Source organism: Pan paniscus, chromosome 12, assembly GCF_029289425.2.
Source record: "Pan paniscus chromosome 12, NHGRI_mPanPan1-v2.0_pri, whole genome shotgun sequence".
Taxonomy (NCBI): domain Eukaryota; kingdom Metazoa; phylum Chordata; class Mammalia; order Primates; family Hominidae; genus Pan; species Pan paniscus.
In genome coordinates this window covers 100,538,818-100,559,702 of record NC_073261.2, presented here as the reverse complement: position 1 = coordinate 100,559,702, position 20,885 = coordinate 100,538,818, and the positions used below count along the sequence as shown (strand labels likewise).

At 47.3% G+C, this 20,885-nt stretch overlaps 1 protein-coding gene across 2 annotated transcripts in view; it reads right to left on the bottom strand.

The window, feature by feature from the left end:
• Positions 1-20,885, bottom strand: part of KIF3C (kinesin family member 3C) — a 54,917-nt gene that overhangs the window by 32,086 nt on the left and 1,946 nt on the right. The window lies entirely within an intron of this gene.

Sequence of the window (20,885 nt, the reverse complement as noted above, 5' to 3'; positions counted from 1 at the left end):
CTGTACTCCAGCCTCACCAAAAGAATTCCAGCTCCCTGGGGGCCCGGTGCGGTGGCTTACGCCTGTAATCCCGGCACTTTGGGAGGCCAAGGCAGGCGGATCACCTGAGGTTGGGAGTTCGAGACCAGTCTGACCAACATGGAGAAACTCCATCTCTACTAAAAATACAAAATTAGCTGGGCATAACGGCACATGCCTGTAATCCCAGCTACTCAGGAGGCTGAGGCACAAGAATCGCTTGAACACGGGAGGCGGAGGTTGTGGTGAGCCGAGATCACGCCATTGTACTCCAGCCTGGGCAACAAGAGCAAAACTCCATCTCAAAAAAGAAAAAAAAGAATTCCAGCTCCCTCAATGGGCCATGGCATTTCACAAGCACCTGGGTTCCTCCTCCCACTCCACATCTAACTGGAAAACTGCTACTTTTTCTGCAAGACACACCTTGACCATTGGGAAATTTTCCCTGATCCCCTTGAAATTGCTCTTTCGGGCCCCCTCAGTAACCAGGCCATATTCCTACTATTTCTCATAATAGAATAAGTATTCATTTACATGCTGTCCCCCCTGTGAGCTCCCTCACGGCAGCAGTCATATCTTACTCATATCTCTGGGTCCCTGGACTTAGCTCAGTGCTTGGCAGATAACAAGTGCTCAATACGTATTTGATGAACCAAACAGAATCCTTGGGGGTTGTCCCAGAGTGGGTTCCAGGTCCCTTCCTTGGGCTCTCTTTTTTTTTTTGCAGTGGCGCGATCTTGGCTCACTGCAACCTTCACCTGCCAGGTTCAAGCGATTCTCCTGCCTCAGCCTCCCACGTAGCTGAGACTACAGGCACATGCCACCACACCCAGCTAATTTTTGTATTTTTAGTAGAGACGGGGTTTTGCCATGTTGGCCAGGCTGGTCTCGAACTCCTGACCTCAAGTGATCCGCCCGCCTCGGCCTCCCAAAGTGCTGGGATTACAGGCGTGAGCCACTGCACCCGGCCACCTTGGGCTCTCTTTATCCCAGTTTCTCCTCCTCCCATTCATCAATCCACACTCACTGTCACGGGGCCCGATCATCTGGGGAACCTGGCAGGAGGGGTGGGGTGGGTGTGAGAGAAAAGAGAAGAACCACATGGAGGAGGCCCCTACTATTGTGGACCATGGATACCTGATCCCCTAACTACTGGGTCACAGGTCTTCAGGAGCCTGCTGTCTGGCCTGGCCTCTGAATCTGGGACACGCTTGTCCATTTCAACCCTGAGACCTTTCATTTTCCCCAGCATTTTATGTGGCTCCAGCATTCTTTATTCTTTATAATCAAAAGACACTTGCTCTCAAATTTCACTGCATGTTAGAGCCACCTGGGGAGGTTTTGTAACACTCCAGAGCCAGGTGTGGTGGCTTATGCCTGTGGTCCCCGTTGTTTGGGAGGCTGAGGCAGGAGGATCGCTTGAGCCCAGGGGTTCAAGCTCAGCTTGGGCAACATAGCAACGCCCTATCTCAAAAATAAATAAGCAAATCAAATAAGAAATTCAGACCTAGTGAATTGAGATCCATATTGCACTGAGATTCCCAGGTAATTTGGATGCACATAAATGTCTGAAAAGGACTGGTGTAAGGGGCATGCATATTATTAGCACTATCATTTTTCCAGTGAAAGCTCACAGAGGTTATATAACCCATCCAAGGTCACATGATGGCCCCCTCAGTAACCAGGCCATATTCCTACTATTTCTCATGATAGAATCATTATTCGTTTACATGCTCTCTCGCCTGTAAGCTCCCTTAGGACAGCAATCATATCTTACTCGTATCTCAGGGTGCCTGGACTTAACACACTGCTTGGCAGATAACCATCTGTGAGCTTTCACTGGAAAAATGATAGTTATATGCCTCTCATTAAATTTAAATGGAGATCCAGCTGAGCAGGATGGCTTATGCCTGTAATTGCAGCACTTTGGGAGGCTGAAGTGGGCGGATCCCTTGAGTCCAGGAGTTCAAGACCAGCCCAAGTAACATGGCAAAACCCGTCTCTATAAAAAATATAAAAATGGGTCGCGCACGGTGGTGTGGGCCTGTGGTCCCAGCTACTCGGAAGGCTGTGGCAGGCGGATCACTTGAGCCTGGGAGGTTGAGGCTGCAGTGAGCTGAGATTGCGCCAATGCACTTTAGCTTGGGCAACAGTGAGACCCTGTCTCAAAAAAAGAAAGAGAATTAAAAACAAAAAACTTAAATGGAGACCTGGCCTGGGCCTGCCTGGCTCCGAAGCCCAAGCTCTTCCTATTGCAGGGGCTGTGGTGACTCCTTTAGGAAGCAGAACCTGCTAAAGGAAATCAACATGTTTCCGGCAAGAGGAAATGGTGTCTGACTAATCTCCGAGAGTTCTTTCAGAATGGGACGGAATAGGTTATTACAGCACATGGGGAAGCCAATGACCAGAACTCTGGAGGTTAAAGCGCTCCTGGCAAGGCTGCACATCAGAGGTTATTCAAAGTTACATGGAAAGTGAAGAGATGGAGAAAGGGGAAGTGAACTAGGGAAAGGAAACAGAAATAAACAGGTATTTCTCTGGATGGAAAGCACTCAAGTGTGAAACAACAGGACTAATCTCTGAAGCTGTGCAAGAAGGAGTGCATGGGTGAAATACCCAACTTCACAGACACCCCCAAATCCTCCTAGGTGGTAAAGTACAAGAGAATTTCTAGCCTATGTGAGCTGACAAAAAATGGCAGATGAGCATCAATTACAATTTTACATTTTGGGGAAAAGGAATCCTAACTCTACTAATTAAATGATAGCCGTGGGCAATCAGTTATAAGCCCTAAAAAGGGGAGGAGGAGGAGGAGTAACTCCACTGTTCCCAGAAGACACTGGCTGAATATGCTGCCACAGCTAAAAAAGTCAGTAGCATCTGCCCAGGCACCATCATGAAGGCTTTTTAGAAACAAAACATTGTACCCTCATATAAAACCATGATGTGGCTGAATCGGGAGTACTATGTGTAGTTCTCTTACTGCATCTCCAGAGACATAAAGGAGAGAGAAGATCAAGAGAAGGGAGGCTTAGGCAGGGCGCAGTGGCTCAAGCCTGTAATCCCAGCACTTTGGGAGGCCGAGGCAGGAGAATTGCTTGAACCCGAGGCGGAGGTTGCAGTGAGCTGAGATTGTGCCACTGCACTCCTGCCTGGGTAACAGAACGAGACTCCATCTCAAAAAAAAAAAAAAAAAAAAAAGAGACTCTTTGTTCTGAAAAGACAAAGAAAAGTTAAGAGGACAAGTCTGGAAATGAAACAATCAAAACTGGGGATGAAAAGGAAAGATCCAGGCTTTTCCAATCCATCCTGGCACATAGAGTAAGAACTCACGTCTTGAGGTTTGACAGCAGCAGTTTTTAGGACAAACGAAAAGGAGTTTTACTGTTTATAGAAGGTAATACATTTACGAAATTTGTTACTTCAAGAGTTAACCCTGGAGGAAATACTTACCAGTCTATTAAAGAATTCTGGGGACACGTTTTTAACCCTTTATTGTCTTTCTCTCCTTTCAGAAAAAAAGAATTGCACAAACATCAAAATCACCAAAGAAATAAAATGACAAATGCCACATATTCCCTACCATGGCTACTTGGTTTCTTTCATTTTCCCTGTTTTTTTGTTTGTTTGTTTGTTTTTGTTTTTTTGAGACGGAGTTTTGCTCTTGTTGCCCAGGCTGGAGTGCAATGGCACGATCTCGGCTCACGCAACCTCCACCTCCTGGGTTCAAATGAGTCTCCTGTCTCAGCCTTCCAAGTACCTGGGATTACAGGCGCGCACCACCACACCCGGCTAATTTTGTAGTTTTGTAGAGACAGGGTTTCTCCATGTTGGTCAGACTGGTCTTGAACTCCCGACCTATGGTGATCCACCCACCTCAGCCTCCCAAAGTGCTGGGATTACAGGCATGAGCCACCGTGCCTGGCCCTTTTTTCACCTCTATGGACATAGTATAAACACAAGCTTATGTCTTGCTATTTCCACTTTACCATATATATATATATATATACACACACACACACACACATGTGTATATATACATATACATGTGTACATAGATACCTGTATATGTATATATACACATATATGTGTGTGTGTATATATATATTATATATATTATATATCTATATATATTTTTTTAAAGACAGAGTCTCACTCTGTCACCCAGGCTGGAGTGCAGTGGTGCAGTCTCAGCTCACTGAAACCTCCCGCCTCCCAGGTTCAAATGATACTTCTGCCTTGGCCTCCTGAGTAGCTGGGACCACAGGCACCCACCACCATGCCTGGCTAATTTTTGTATTTTATTGTAGAGACAGGGTTTTGCCATGTTGCCCAGGCTGGACTCAAGGGATCCACCTGCCTCAGCCTCTCAAAGTGCTGTGATCACAGGTGTGAGCCACCACTCCCAGCCTAATTTTTTGCTTTTTTAGGTGACTTTCTTAGAAAGGAATTTCAGGAGAGGACAAAGGGTTATAAACATTTTGTGTATCTTGGAACATATTGTCAATTATCATTCTAATGACTTAAACTACTGCCAGCAGTAAATAATGGAACCATTTTTATTACAGCATCATAGGCATGAAGTATTATTAATTATTATTATTTTGAGACAGAGTCTCACTTCGTTGCCCAGGCTAGAGTGCAGTGGCATGATCTTGGCTCACTGCAACCTCTGCCTCCCAGGCTCAAGCGATTCTCCTGCCTCAGCCTCCTGAGTAGCTGGGATTACAGATGTGTACCACCACACCTGGCTAATTTTTGTATTTTTAGTAGAGATGGGGTTTCACTATGTTGGCCAGGCTGGTCTCGAACTGCTGACCTTGTGATCCGCCCACCTCAGCGTCCCAAAGTGCTGGGATTACAGGCGTGAGCCACCATCCCTGGCTCCGCATGAAGTATTATTATTTTAAAAATTTGTTATGGCTAGGCACAGTGGCTCATACCTGTAATCCCAACACTTTCTGAGACCTAGGCAGGTGCATCGTTTGAGGCCAGGAGTTCGAGACTAGCCTGGCCAACATGGCAAAATCTCATCTCTACTAAAAAGACAGAAATTAGCTGGGCATGGTGGCGTGCACCTGGAATCCCAGCTACTCAGGAGGCTGAGGCACAAGAATCACCAGAGGTTGCAGTGAGCCGAGATAGCACCACTGTACTCTAGCCTGGGCCACAGAGCAAGACTCTGTCTCAAAAATAAAATAAATAATATAAAATAAAAATAAACATTTGTTATAATAATAGATATAAAATCGAGCCTCTGCATTCATTTTATATTCTCCATACCTTTAAGGTGGTCTTGTGGAGGCCTGAGCTTTCCTTTCCCGACATACTCTATATTGTGTTTTTAAAACCTTTTTGGCGAATTTTCTTTTTCCATTAGAGACGGGGTCTTGCTCTGTTGCCCAGGCTGGAATGTGGTGGCATGATCAGAGCTCACTGCAGCCTCCAGCTCCCGGGCTCAAAAGATCTTCCCACCTCAGCCTTCTGAGTAGCTGGAACTACAGGCATGTGCCAGCGTGCCGGCTAATTTTTTTGGTGATTTTCAAGCGAAGAGATGGACCTCAGATTCAAAATGAAATTTTTTGTTTATTCAGCCCCCACCTTCCCCAGCTATCCACACCTAGGCCCAAGTCCTTCTCACTCAAAGGCTACCAACTCACCCAGTTCTTGAAGCCACCTGGACACTATCAGGCATAATTTGAGCTGCCAGTCAGGCCTGGGGTCTGATGCATTAGCCAAGCATGACTGCTGAGTCCCCAAGTCCCAGCCCTCCTTCCTCCCTCTTCCCCATTACAGGAGTCTCAAGACCAGCTCCTGGGCTGGTTTCTGCTCATCTGCTTCCGTGTTGGATCTCCTCTGTGGACCTAGAACTCTGCTTCACAATCTCTCCTGCGGGCTGGGCCCTGGGCTCCATAAAGAGAATCCTGGACGATGACTAACTGGCCACTATCACTCCACCCGTCTGTCCAATGCCCCTGTGTTTCTCTGCCAGCCCTGCCGGGACCCAGCACAGACGTGGTCTGAATGACAACTGAATTTGCCTTATCAGTCACTGGCCAAGTCTTGCCCACTTGCTCAAACCCACACTCTCAGCCAAGCCTGGCTGACAGACCAGTCTTGTGCTGGGAAGAGGGGGCTGGCTCTGGCATGAAATCTGTGGGTGGGCCTCAGTCCAGGTGCAGTGTCTCTGCTCCCTCCTTCTCCCTAGTCTCACCCCATGCTGTCTGCTTCACTCCCATGCTCGGAAATATGTCACACATGAGATTCCTTTCTTGGCTTAGAAATAGATTTTTTTTCCTTTACTTTTTTATTTCCACATTTGTCTGAGGATACCAGTGGCCATCTCCTCCTTTCTCTCAGAGATCTTGAGCCTTTTCTTTTCTTTTGAGACACGGGATCTCGCTCTGTTGTCCAGGCTGGAGTGCAGTGGTTCACTGCAGCCTGGATGTTCCAGACTCAAGAGATCCTCCCACCTAAGCCTCCCAAATAGCCGGGACTACAGCGCATGAGCCACCACACTCGACTAATTTTTTTAGAGATCTCTATCCTTAACCATCACCTATGAGGGCAGGGAGGGACAGGGATGCCTGAAATCCCTGAGCCTAATTCAGTCTAGAATATACCAAGCAGAGGACATGAGAATGTGGAGTTCCTAGTCTTCAAGAGAAGTTCCCTGAAGCTCTAAGCCATTCCAGTCAATGCTTCTTTTGTAATATTTCAGAGCAAAAGACTATAGGTGGGTGGGCCTGGGGACAGGACTGGGTTTGATTCTGCTGATTCTAAACAAGTCCAGTGTAACTAAAAGGGCAGCACAGGCTGTGGGGGTGGAAAAGACAGGGCTGGGAGCTCCAGGGCACCATAGTCTCTCGCTTGAGAGATGGATATGAAGGGCAGGGTAACCAAGGGGACTTTGGGAATCATCAACCCCAACCCCCATGCTTTATAGATGGGAAACAAAGGCCTAGAAGTGGAGTCCTTGAAGCCTGAGTCTCCTAATTAAGGAATCTTCGTCTAGATGCTTTTTTTTTTTTTTTTTTTTTTTGTAAGACAGAGTCTCATTTTGTCACCCAGGCTGGAGTGCAGAGGCACAATCTTGGCTCACTGCAACCTCTGCCTCCTGGATTCAAGCAATTCTCCTGCCTTAGCCTCCTAAGTAACTGGAACTACAGGTGCCTGCCACCACGCCCAGCTAGTTTTTGCATTTTTAGTAGAGATGGGGTTTCACCATGTTGGCCAGGCTGGTCTCGAACTCCTGACCTTAAGTGATCCACCCACCTCGGCCTTCCAAAGTGCTGGGATTACAGGCGTGAGCCACCACGCCCCACCTGTCTAGCTGCTCTTACATTGACTATGTGCTTTCCAAATAACTTCCCAATTTGACTAAGGCTCTGATTCCAGGTATCAGAGGCAGGTCAGCTGCTGTGACAACAGCCAGGTCACTACAGGGACAATGCCAGCTTGTAGACACAGCTGGGGATACTCAGAGACTCACCTTTAACTATTCCAAGAGCAAATGGAGTGCAAAACCAGAGCGGGGAGAAAGGAGGCCCCAGTACTCATAAAGCACTGACGTGGAAAGCTAGAATGGAGACAGCCAGGCCCAGCCAGCCACTCTTCTGGAAAGATAGCATCAAGTATGATTTTACAAGGACAGAGAAGTCAAACAGGCTCTGCCCTGCCACTGCCACCTATCTGTGACATTCCGCAGGAGACAGGAGTCTCAGATGCAACTGGCCATGTGCCTCAACTGGGTTAACTCCTTTTTACCTTAATCGTCCTATCTGATGCTCACAAGAACCTTATGAGATAACGGTTATGATCCCCATTTGACATAAAAGAAAACTAAGGCCCAGACAGGCGAAGTGATTTGCTCAAGGTTTGGAGCCAGTAAATGGCAGAGTGATATTTGACCATCACCGCCCTAACTCCAAGCCCAATGTCCTTTTCTCTATTCCATGGCTTTCTTCCAGGTTCAGACAGGAAAGCACCTTGGAGAGAAGCAGCATTTGGTATTTGTACCTTTGCCAACTCAGGAACCATCAGGAAAGCTCAGAGCCTCCTTGCTTTCTCTTTTGGCTGAAATAGGCAGGGCTCTGCTGCTGCTGCTTCTGCCTGTGTGAGAGTCTTATGCAGGTCTCTGAGATAAGTGGGTTAGAGCTCTTAACTGTGTGCTGGCAGGGAGGTTGTCAGGATCCCTAGAGTCCCAGAGAGAGGCTAAAAACTCTGGGAAAATATTTGTGGGAAGGGCCCCTGCACAAGTTCTGTGGTGGAATGATATAAAGGTGGCTGGGTGTGGGAGTCAGGGTGCTCCAGTCGGGCTACACACTCTGCCACTCTCTTTGCTACAAAACCTAGCTCTTCAGCCCTTTGGACTTCCACTTTCTCATCTGTAAAATGGGGAGAATACCTGCTACCTTTCAGGCCTTGGGTAAGAACAGCAAGTTGGGCTGGGTGCAGTGGCTCACGCCTGTAATCCCAGCACTTTGGGAGGCTGAAGCAGGCAGATCACTTGACCCCAGGAGTTCAAGACCAGCCTGGGCAACATAGTGAGACCCCATCTCTACAAAACATTTATTTTAAAAATTAGCCAGGCGTGGTATTGTGTGCCTGTAGTTCCATCTCTGTAATCTCATCTACTTGGGAAGCTGAGATGAAAGGATTCCTTGAGCCCAGGAGGTGGAGACTGTAGTGAGCTGAGATTGCACTAATGCATTCCTGCCTAGGTGACAGAGTGAGACCCTGTCTCAAAAAACAAAACAAAACAAAAAACGGAAACAAAACAAAACAACCAGCGAGTTTGAGAATAGATGTGAAAGTGTTGGTAAGTGATAAATTACACCCAAATGGTAGTCGTTACTCGCTGTTTCGGTATCTCATTGGTATTTTACCCACCACCTGCCACAAAAAGCAAAACCAAAACAACAATCTCAACAGACCCCGCTTCCATCTCTTAGAAAATATAGCCACCCCTTCCTTCACAGACCTATTTCTCCTTTTCCAGCGCCCTGATTGTACATCTTGAGGAGTCAGCAGTAAGGGAAGAAGAAATGAAAGAGACAATGGGGAGGGGATGAAGAGTACCATTTTCAGATGAATAATGCTATTTTCAATGATATCCTTCCCTGGGAGACAAAAATCAGGAGACTGAGTCTGAGTCTCCGCCTTGGATGGCTCAAAACACAACAAAAATGACGAATGGTTCAAGTGCTAGGAATTTCCTTATCAAGAAGAAAGAACAATTTGAGATCAGGAAACTATTGGCCAAGGGATGAGGCGAGCTGGACTCCAGTACCAGCCTTATACTGAACAAGGCAAGGATGCCCAGAAGTGCCTCAGCTCACCTGGAAGAAAAGCAGGAAGGAAACTAATCAGCCCTTCTACTTTAGTGAAAAAACCATGAGCCCCTCAGATCAATGCTTATCTTCACCTTTCCGCCCTATTTCCCTCGCTTATTTGTGACTTTCTAGAGGGTTTCTCTTCAGCAAATCCAGACAACAGAATGTTCCAGTGTCAGAACTGGATGAACCTAAGGATATATATAGTGTAGTCTGAGCAGTTTACAGATCAGGTGCGGGGCCCAGAGGGGTTAGGTTCGTGGTCCTGGGTCACACAGCCTCTAGGCTCCCAGTCAAGGCTGGGTCATTCCTCTCTGTCCTTCACTGTCCTTCACTCAGGCTGGTTTCTAACCCTGGCCTGCTTCCAAGGTGAATCAGCAAATGGTACAGAAAGCAAGGAATCATCTTTTTTTTTTTTTTTTTTTTCTTTTTTGAGACAGAGTCTTGCTCTGTCACCCAGGCTGGAGTGCAGTGGCGTGATCTCGGCTCACCGCAACATCCGCCTTCCGGGTTCAAGTGATTCTCCTGCCTCAGCCTCCTGAGTAGCTAGAATTACAGGCGTGTGCCACCACACCCAGCTAATTTTTGCATTTTTAGTAGAGACAGGGTTTCGCCACGTTGGTCAGGCTGGTCTCGAACTCCTGACCTCAGGTGATCTGCCTGCTTTGGCCTCCCAAAGTGCTGGGATTACAGGCATGAGCCACCGCGTCCGGCCAGGAATCATCTATTGGTCATTCCTTACAGCTCCTGGGAGGGAAAGTGACTTGTCCAAGGTCACAGGATTACCAATAACTGAGTATAATTGAGCATTATTATCAACCCTGGATTTTCCTCAATTATTCATTACCTTTAAGCAAATCTTCCAACTAGGCATTAACATATATCTTTTATATGTCCCCCCCGTCTTTTTTAAACCATAGAACCTGACAAAGGGCTTTTTCCTTTAAAAAATTCAGATTAGTTTTTGTTTAATTTTTTAAAAGTGGGTGATGGGTGCACCAAAATCTCAGAAATCACCACTAAAGAACTTATCCATGTAACCAAACACCACCTGTTCCCCCAAAACTTTTGAAAAAATAAAAAAAAGTCCCAGATGACTTTTTAAAGTATTACATGCTTATTGTGAAAAATAAAATAAAAAGGTATAAAGTGAAAAATAAAAATTCCCCTCCATATTAAAATCCCTAGCAATAACCATTATTGCGAGTTCTTATGATTCCTTCCAGAAATTTAAAGAATTTAAAGATGAAGTTAACTATACCTACTGATTTATGTCCTTGGCCATGGTTACTTAAAAAGATTTGTTGGGTTTTTGTTTTTTTTTTAAGACAGAGTCTCACTCTATTGCCCAGGCAAGAGAGTGGCGTGATCTTGGCTCACTGCAACCTCTGCCTCCTGGATTCAAGTGATCCTCCCGCCTCAGCCTCTGGAGTAGCTGGGACTACAGGCACACGCCACCATGCCCAGCTAATTTTTGTATTTTTGGTAGAGACAGGGTTTCGCTATGTTGGCCAAGATAGTCGTGAATGCCTGGCCTCAAGTGATCTGCCCACCTCGGCCTCCCGAAGTGCTGGGATTACAGGTGTGAGCCACTGCACCCGGCCAAAGATTTGTTGATTATACGAACGAATGGTGCTGGGCTGAGGTTAGAAGCTGGGGGTTTGCATCATACAGAAGGACAAAGATGAGTTAAATATCTCAGGAGACAGGAGTTCCCACTGGGGCTTATTAGTCAGGGATCTGGCATAAATCCTTCCTGTCTGAGCTGGCATTACAGTGTGGAGGTGAAGATCATGGGTTATGGAGTCAGGCAGACATGGGCTCGTAACTCTGGCCCTACCACTTTCTAGGTGTGCGAACTTGGAATGTTCATTCCTTAATGTGCCTCAGTATCCTCACTAGTCAGATGAAGATTCACGCTACCGTGAGGATGAAGCAAAATGATACACATAAAGAACACATCAGAACACATCAGGCTGGGTGCGGTGGCTCACGCCTATAATCCCAGCACTTTGGGAGGCCGAGGCAGGCGGATCAGCTGAGATCAGGAGTTCGGCGCCAGTCTGGTCAACGTGGCAAAATCCTGTCTCTACTAAAAATACAAAAATTAGCCAGGTGTGGTGGTGGCCACTACAATCCCAGCTACTCTGGAGGCTGAGACAGAAGAATTGGTTGAACCCGGGAGGTGGAGGTTGCAGTGAGCCGAGATCACGCCATCACACTCCAGCCTGGGAAACAAGAGTGAAACTTTGTCTCAAAAAAAAAAAAAAAAAAAGAACACATCAGAGTGGTTGGCATTAAGCACGCATGGAAGAAATGGTAGCTATCATTATTACCATCACTGTTGTTATTTTTCTGCTGGCCCACCTGAAGAAAGGAGAAACCCTGCATGTACATTAGCTAGTGCTATAGAAATAGCTCAGCCCGGCAGGGCATGGTGGCTCATGCCTGTAATCCCAGCTCTTTGGGAGTCCGAGGCGGGTGGATCACGAGGTCAGGAGATCGAGACCATCCTGGCCAACATGGTGAAACCCTGTCTCTATGAAGAAAAAAAAAAAAAAAAAGGGCCGGGCACAGTGGCTCATGCCTGTAATCCCAGCACTTTGGGAGGCCGAGGCGGGCGGATCACACGGTCAGGAGATGGAGACCATCCTGGCTAACATGGTGAAACCCCGTCTTTACTAAAAATACAAAAAATTGGCCTGGCGTGGTGGCGGGTGCCTGTAGTCCCAGCTACTCGGGAGTCTGAGGCAGGAGAATGGCGTGAAGCTGGGAAGCGGAGCTTGCAGTGAGCTGAGATCACGCCACTGCACTCCAGCTTGGGCGACAGAGCAAGACTCTGTCTCAAAAAAAAAAAAAAAAAAATAGCAGGACGTGGTGGCACGCACCTGTAGTCCCAGCTACTCAGGAGGCTGAGGCAGGGGAATTGCTTGAACCCGGGAGGCAGAGCTTGCAGTTAGCTGAGATCACGCCACTGTACTCCAGCCTGGTGACAGAGACAGACTACATCTCAAAAAAAAAAAAAGAAAAAGAAAAAGAAAAAAGAAATAGCTCAGCCCAGGGCCTGCGACTCTTCTGTTGAGTATATCTGGGAAGAAAGTGAGACAACTAGAAAGTAATTTTTTAGTATGAGGTGGAGTTAATGCCCAGGAACTTCTCAGGATATTAAAAATTCTAGATATACCAAACCGCAAGTGTGGGTGTCCTATAAGGTCTGAGCATGAGGGTGTGCCTTGTACAGCCTCTACAGCTGCAGAGCTGGATCTGTGGAAAGAGAGACCATTTTGTTTCATTTTCTTTTTTTGTGAGTTGGGGTCTCGCTCTGTTGTCCAGGCTGGAGTGCAGTGGCAAGATCAAGGCTCAAGCCATCCTTCCATGTCAGCCTCCTGAGCAGCTAGGACTACAGGCATGCAGTACCATGCCTAGCTTTTTTTTTTTTTTTTTTTTACTTTTTTGTAGAGATGGGGTCTGGCTTTGTTGTCCAGTCTGGTCTCAAACTCCTGGCCTCAAGTGATCCTCCTACCTCACCCTCCAACACACTGGGATTTCAGGCATGAGCCACTGCACCTGGGGAAGCATTTCCTTATTCATTCAAACATGCCACCTGGTTCAGCAGCTACAGAAGAGGTGCCCCAGACTGGCCAGGCGCAGTGGTCTGGCAGAGAAAAGTCCCCCTCTCTATCTGAATTCCAGGCCTTTCTTCCTAGTCTTCAGAGCACAATGAGAATATTGTCAAAGCCACTTCATCCAATCTTGTGCTCTGCGGAGGCTGGAAATGACTCAGGGCAGTATGATAATACCCTCCTCCAGCCAACACATAGCACGAGAAATCTAACACTGGACCAAAAGGCCTGCTGAGCCTCAATGTCACTTGAAGCCCAGAATCTCATGGAAATCCATTAGTGTCATATACTTCCCACTAGTCAAATCTTTGTGTTACAAAATGCCCCCAGGACGCAACGACTCTGTTAACCGACCACACCCACCAGGGATGAGAAGGAACACAAGACACTGCTCTCACCAACACCAAGAGGTCACGGACTGTGACCTGGATCCAAACCCAGTCTGGAGTATGGGTCACTTGTTATCTCAAGGCTTCTTTCAAGGGTCTGATCATACAGGACTCAGCTGATCATGCAGCCCCACAAATCTCAGAGTGTCTAGCATGGGGCTGGTGTCCTTGGGGACATGTGGATGGAACCAGATCAGCTTTGTAGAAGTCTCTGGAGACTGGAGATAGCCCTATTTGAAGACTAACATTAAGATCAGGACAGTGGAATGATACACAGTATTTAACTCTCTCCACTACAGCACTTCCTCTCCCAATCAAGGTTTCTTCTTCCCAAAAACCCTGTCGTCCACAGCTTTACCCACTCTACCTCCCCACCTGTTTCTCTTTCCCCTCTTTATTGTCCCCCTCTATTTCTCTCTTGCTTTTCTCCTATTTTCTCTCTCTTTCTCTCTTCTCTTCTTCTCATTGTCTTTGACTCCTCTCTAACTGGTTATGACAGAGAGCTGAAAAACATCCCCTATTATATTATTGTTTGAATTCATACTATATTAAAATTTAAATCTTCTGGTCTTAATTTTCAGAAAGCTAAATATTTTCTATTTTACTGTTTAAAAAATACCATTTTAAACAATTAAGGGCCTTTAAGAGAAAGGGATTCTGAAGATCATCTGGTTCAATGGCTTTTCTGATACATCAAGCCCTTAGTGCACCACTGACATTCTGTCTCTCCTTGAACACTTCCAGGGATGGGAGCCCATGACTTTATTGGGGCATGATTGATGTGTAAAAAGCTGTACATATTTAGGTCACGCACGGTGGCTCACGCCTGTAATTCCAGCACTTTGGGAGGCTGAGGTGGGTGCATCACCTGAGGTCAGGAGCTCAAGACCAGCCCGGACAACATGGTGAAACCCCATCTCTACTAAAAATACAAAACTTAGCCAGGTGTGGTGGCATGCACCTGTAATCCCAGCTACTTGAGAGGCTGAGGCAGGAGAATTGCTTGAACCCGGGAAGCGGAGGTTGCAGTGAGCTAAGATCGTCCCACTGTACTCCAGCCTGGGCAACAGAGTGAGACTCTGTCTCAAAAAAAAAAAAAAAAAAATTGCTGTACATATTTAATGTATACAACTCAATGAATTTGGGGACAGGTATACAACCATGAAATCATCACCACCATCAAGGCCACCTATTTCTTCTTGAAACAGCCCAATTTTAACTGTTAAAGAGATCTTTAAATTAAGCTTAACCTGCTTCCGTAATTCCTACTCCCTGGTTACCAGCAACAATCCAGGACACAAAAACAGTGCAATCAGCAGTAGGATAGGGAGGCCCATGTTGGTTTCAAAGGAAGGGGTAGAACAGCTGGTGCAGGGTTTTCCTATTGGAGTAACCGGCTTGGGCAGGCAAGATAGAAGAGATGCATTGCAGTCAGACTCTGAAGCGCCTTGAATGCCAAACTAAAATGTGATGTGTTTAATATATCAGGAAGGTGGCCAAGTGAAAACATCTATTAGGTGGTTTGACATAGCAATAATAATTATTTACTTAACACTTGTGTGCCAGAAACTGTGCAAAGTGCTTTATGTTCATTCTCTTGTTTAATTCTCTTTTTTTCTTTTTTGAGACGGAGTCTCACTCTGTCACCAGGCTGGAGTGCAGTGGTGTGATCTCGGCTCACTGCAACCTCTGCCTGCCGGGTTCAAGCGATTCTCCTGCGTCAGCCTCCTGAGCAGCTGGGACTACAGGCGCGTGCCACCAAGCCCACCTAATTTTTGTATTTTTAGTAGAGACAGGGTTTCACCATGTTGTCCAGGCTGGTCTCAGTCTCCTGATCTCGTGATCCACCCACCTCGGCCTCCCAAAGTGCTGGGATTACAGGCATGAGCCACCGCGCCCGGCCTTTTTCTTTTTTTCCTAGAGACAAGGTCTTGCTATATTGCCCAGACTGGTCTTGAATTCCTGGGCTCAAGTGATCCTCCTGCTTCAGTCTCCCAAAGTGCTGGGATTACAGGCATGAGCCACTGCGCCCGGCCCTTGTTTAATTCTTTCAATAGCACTGTAACAAAGATACTATTACTATCCCATTTTATAGCTAAGGAAAGTGGTACTCAGAGGCGTCAGAACTGGTAAGTCACTAAATCCAGACCTGGCTGACTCTGATGCCCATGCCCTGAACATAGCACTTCATATGATAAGGCCAGCAGAGAGACCAGAGAGGAGACCTCGATCTGGGAGTCATTTACACAGAGGGAGAGAGTGTCAAAAATAGAGGGGCAGGGCTGGGCACGGTGACTCATGCCTATAATCCCAGCACTTTGAGAGGCTGAGGCAGGTGGATCACCTGAGGTCAGGAGTTTGAGACCAGCCTGACCAACATGGAGAAACCCCATCTGTACTAAAAATATAAAATTAGCTGGGTGTGGTGGTGCATGCCTGTAATCCCAGCTACTCGGGAGGCTGAGGAAGGAGAATCGCTTGAACCTGGGAGGCAGAGGTTGCGGTGAGCCAAGATCACACCATTCCACTCCAGCCTGGGCAACAAAAGTGAAACTCCATCTCAAAAAAAAAAAAAAAAAAAAAAATGAGACCCAATCTCCATTTCCAGTCTTGGGCTTGCTTCTAAACTCCACTGGCCCAACTCCAGCTGCCCACTGGACTCTGTCACCTCAAATGTGACACATCTACAGCAGCTCCTATCAGTTTTCTTTTCTTTCCTTTTTAAGACAGGGTTCCTCCCTGTCACACAGGCTGGAGTGCGATGGTGCAATCAAGGCTCACTGCAGCCTCAACCTCCTGGGCTCAAGCGATCCTCCCACCTCAGTCTCCTGAGTAGCTGGGACTACAGGTACACACCACCATGCCTGGCTAATTTTTTGTATTTTTTATCAAGACAGGGTTTCTCCATGTTGTCCAGGCTGGTCTGGAACTCCTGGGCTCAAGGAATCCACCCACCTTGGCTTCCCAAATTGCTGGGATTACAGGTGTGAGCCACTCCTACTCCTATAATTTGCCCAGCCTACTCCTATAATTTTTCAGCACCTCCTCAGGAACCAGTTCCCAACCTGATATTCCTAATTTTTTTAAGCCTAAAAGAGCATCAGATTTTGTGTCAAATCCAGCTGGGTTTACATAGTTTTACTATACCAACCATGTGGCCTCGGGTGAGTTATTTCACCTCAATGGAGCTCTGTTTTCTCATCTATAAAGCAAGAACAATAAGGTCGGGTGCAGTGGCTCACACCTGTAATCCCAGCACTTTGGGAGGCTGAGGTGGGTGGATCATGAGGTCAGGAGATCGAGACCATCTTGGCTAATGTGGTGAAACCCCATCTCTACTAAAAATACAAAAAGTAAGCCCGGCGTGGTGGTGGGCGCCTGTAGTCCCAGCTACTCGGGAGGCTGAGGCAGTAGAATAGCGTGAACTCAGAAGGTGGAGCTTGCAGTGAGCCGAGATCACGCCACTGCACTCCAGCCTGGGCGACAGAGTGAGACTCCGCCTCAAAAAAAAAAACAAGAACAATAACAGCACCTTTCTTGGAGGGTGCTCGTGTGGAATAAACGAGATAATCTGTATATAGGATAGCACTTGGCACAAAGCAAGTGCTCAGTAAATGTCATTATTATTGCTGCTACTGTTGTTGCTCAGGCTTGAAACATTCTCTCTTGCATTTATGGTTAATCCCCCTGCTGAGGGGTGGGAGAAAGCAGGACCCACAAAAGGGACAATACAATTTCAACAGTTCGCATTCCTCCTTATGACCGCATCCCTCTGGCTTCCGGGGCTGCTTCTGCAGGTTCTCTTTTCTACATTCACCACAGAGAGAGTGGGCTCCAGCCAAGAACCCCAGCTCTTCTCCCTCCAGACCTACTTATGGGGGTTCACATCCGATGCTGTTGTTTCTGTCTTCAATTCCTGCCTGCATTCTGTATCATCTGTACACAAACACTCTTTTTTTCCTTTAAGTAGCTAAAATCAAAGTTTTAGGAATCATCTAGTCCAACTCCTTGAAAAAATTAACTAAGCCAGACGCAGTGGCTCATGCCTGTAATCCCAGCACTTTGGAAGGCTGAGGTGGGCGAATCACAAGGTCAGGAGATCGAGACCAGCCTGGCCAACCTCATGAAACCCCGTCTCTACTAAAAATACAAAAAATTAGCTGGGCATGGTGGTGGGCACCTGTAATCCCAGCTACTAGGGAGGATGAGGCAGGAGAATCCCTTGAACCCGGGAGGCAGGGTTGCAATGAGCTGAGATCGTGCCATTGCACTACAGCCTCAGCAACAAGAACGAAACTCCATCTCAAAAAAAAAAGTTAATTTCAAAATTAAAGCAGTCATTTAAAAATTGTCTTGCATGATTACATTTGAATAAAGTAGGCCTTCTCCCAACCAATCTACATGTGTTCACCTGTCCTCACTGCAGTATGTATACTGCGCACAAACATTTGGGTTTTCACTGCGCAGTACCAAATATTTGAGGTTTTCACTGTGCATTGTGGGTCTGTGATGTTACCTATTCCTCCTACCTCACAGGCCTAGTATGTTATCAAGCCCTCACCAGCATTTCCCGCCCACACCCTCCCTCCCCCAGACACTACATAAGTATAAATTGCTAATGATTACTGATAAACAGGACACTGATCACAATCACAAACTCTCACACATTTGCACAATCGAACATCCCCTGAGGCCCACAGTAAACATGAAAGGAGGGATGAAACGAGATTCCAAGGAGACAGGCATGGTGTTTGTGCACAGTGAGGGGAGAACAAAGAGAACAGGGAGCCTGGGAGGTGGCAGGCAGGGAGAGCTGGCGAGACAGACTATGAGATGAGTCAGAGAGAGTGAATGAGGGCACTGGGTCGCATCAACTACCACTTAGCTGCCCCCAGAGGGTGGCATGAACTGGAAGAAGGGAATGGGAGCTGGTCGGGGAAGAAGCGGAGTTGATGCCATAACTCAGAAAGGGGGGACAGGAGTGAGCTGCAGATGGGGAGCCTGCCTTCTGAAATCTCCTAGACCTCCCCTGCCTGGCTCTACTCCCAGCAGCTGCAGGGTTATGGCAAGGCAGCTGGGATGGCAGGGTAAAGAAGAAGTCAAGCTAACAACAAAGATGTCTGTCCTGGAGATCACTGGACCCCAGCTTGGTGGACAGAAGCCACCCCATAGCTGCTAATGCCTTCCATGTATTTGGTGCTTTCAACTTATTTTAAATGCCCTCCTGCTAATGATCTCATTTAATCCTCAACCCTGGGAAATAGGCAGGACTGGGGTTGGTATCTCTAACATGCTCCTCCCCTCTTTACCCTGTAGATTCCTCAAGAGCCCTCAAATTGTTTCCACCAGCCTAGAAACATCCGACACTGAACCAGGCGGTGCCTTGGGGCTATGGGGAACTTGGGTCCTCTGTCTAGGTTCCATTCTGGGTTGCTGGCTGCTGACTGTCCTAGGCTGAGTGTGATGAGAAGTCACAGGATATGGAATCATTCCTGTTGTGGAATTTCCCAGGCACTCCTCCCCCTTTGCTTCCATCTGAACACCTGGTACATAGTGACTGTTTCACCCACTCCCCAGGGAGCAAGGTCAGGCTTCTCCTCCTCATTAGGTGAATGGAAGCCTGAGGGCTGGAGAGGGAAAGGCGGTTGCCCTGAGTCACACAGTGAGCAAACATGGAGCAATCTGAGATGCCTTGGAAAGAGCACAGGGCTGGGGGCATCAGAAGACCTGGGTTCCAGTCCTGGCTCTGCTGCCTATCACCCAGGGTCACGAGCTGATAAGACACTCACTCCACCTCCCCAGCCTTAGTTTTCATAACTGTTGAATGGAAATAATAGTACCCACCCCTTGGGGTTGTTGGGAGGATCGAATGAGATTAAGATGTCAACGGGTTATATAAAAATGAATTACTCTGATTATCAAGTAGCACAGGTAACATTAGGACTCAAGCAGTGGAAAGAGGCTGGGCTCTTCCATATATAAAGGGGCTAGGCTCTCCTCAACTCACCTGTGTGGCCCTGGGCAAGTCCAGGCCTCAGTTTTCCAAAGCTCCTGCCAACTCTAAGACTGTGATATTTTGTGGGCTATGCCTCTGGTGCAAGAATTCTGGTGCTGGCCGCCCTGATCTCTTGGCCGTTCTATCATCTGTGCCCCATACTGCCTTAGATCCAAGGATCTCACTGAGGGAAACTGGTCAGTTCCCAACAACGGAAACCTTCACCCCATCCCTCAGGCAGCCGAAGTGTGTTATTGCATTTTCCTCCCTTCTTAGCCTTTGTTGCCTTCCAGCTTTCAGGGAGGTGGGGGGTCTTCTTAGCAAAATCAATGGCAGATTGACCAGGTAAGCAAACACTGGATTCCCTCCCTCCTAGGGAGGGCTTCAATCTAACAGCCCTGCCTCTAATATCTTGCTTCTCTCAGGATGTCCCTAACGGTTCCAGGCCCCTGATCCTTTCCTTGAGGAAACAGCTCAGCATAACTCTTCCTGGGCTCAAAGAAGTGAATTAAATATTAAATATGTAAGGCCAGAGCCCCTGCTGCAGCAGCACATTCCCAAAACAGACAATGGCATACAGCTCATCTGTCACTCTCCCAGTGGCTGTAGGCTGGGCCCCTCTGCTCCCCAGACCACATTCCTGAGAAGGAATAAGAAATGGCAATATTTTGCTCTTCCCAGCAAGCTCATGGCTTCCTGTGTCCTTCCTTCAACCCCTAGTGTTGAAGGCTCCAGGGGCCTGGAAATGCCTGGAACATTGAGTTGTGGCATCCTCAGCAATGCAATTTAATAGGTCTATGACTGGACAGGGAGGGGCCTCTGTAGTTAGCCCCATTAGGGCCTGGAAGGTCCCGGGGGGGAGGAAACAGCTCAGGAAGGATGCTGAGGTCCTGACATCTCTCAGGGTTATGGGGAATTGGATATTAACTGTGATGAGGCCTCGGGGCAGGGGTCGGTTGGTTTGCTGCTCAGATTGATATAGGCCATAGAATTATCAGATAGGTAGAGCCTCAGAGATCACCCAGGCCAACCCTCTATTTTACAGAAAGGTAAACTGAGGCCTGAGAAAAGAGAGAAGCAACTTACACAAGGCCACTCAATGAGCTGTAGAATAGCTAGGCCAGTCTCTTGGTCTCTGGTATAGAGTTTGGTGCTTTTTCCACCCTACCTCCTGCATAACCCCCAAATCTCTTTCCTAATGATAGCAAGCAATGGCTCCTGCACTGTAAGGCCCAGGGGACCATTTTCCCAGGGAGCAGAATCTGTTCATGGTCCCACTTTGCCCAGCTAAGAACTGAAACAGCATGCGGTCCATGGGTTCCAGCTCAGCTCTGCCACTTCATAGGATGGAACCTTGGTCACGTCACTTCTCCAAGCTTTAATTCCTCACCTCTGAAATGGGGATTTCAGAACTGTGACCCTGGATGGCCAAAGGATCCAATGAGATCATGTATGGATCATATATATGGGGCATTTTGTAAACCGAAGCACTAACCAAATGATATTATTAAAACGACGTGAGGTT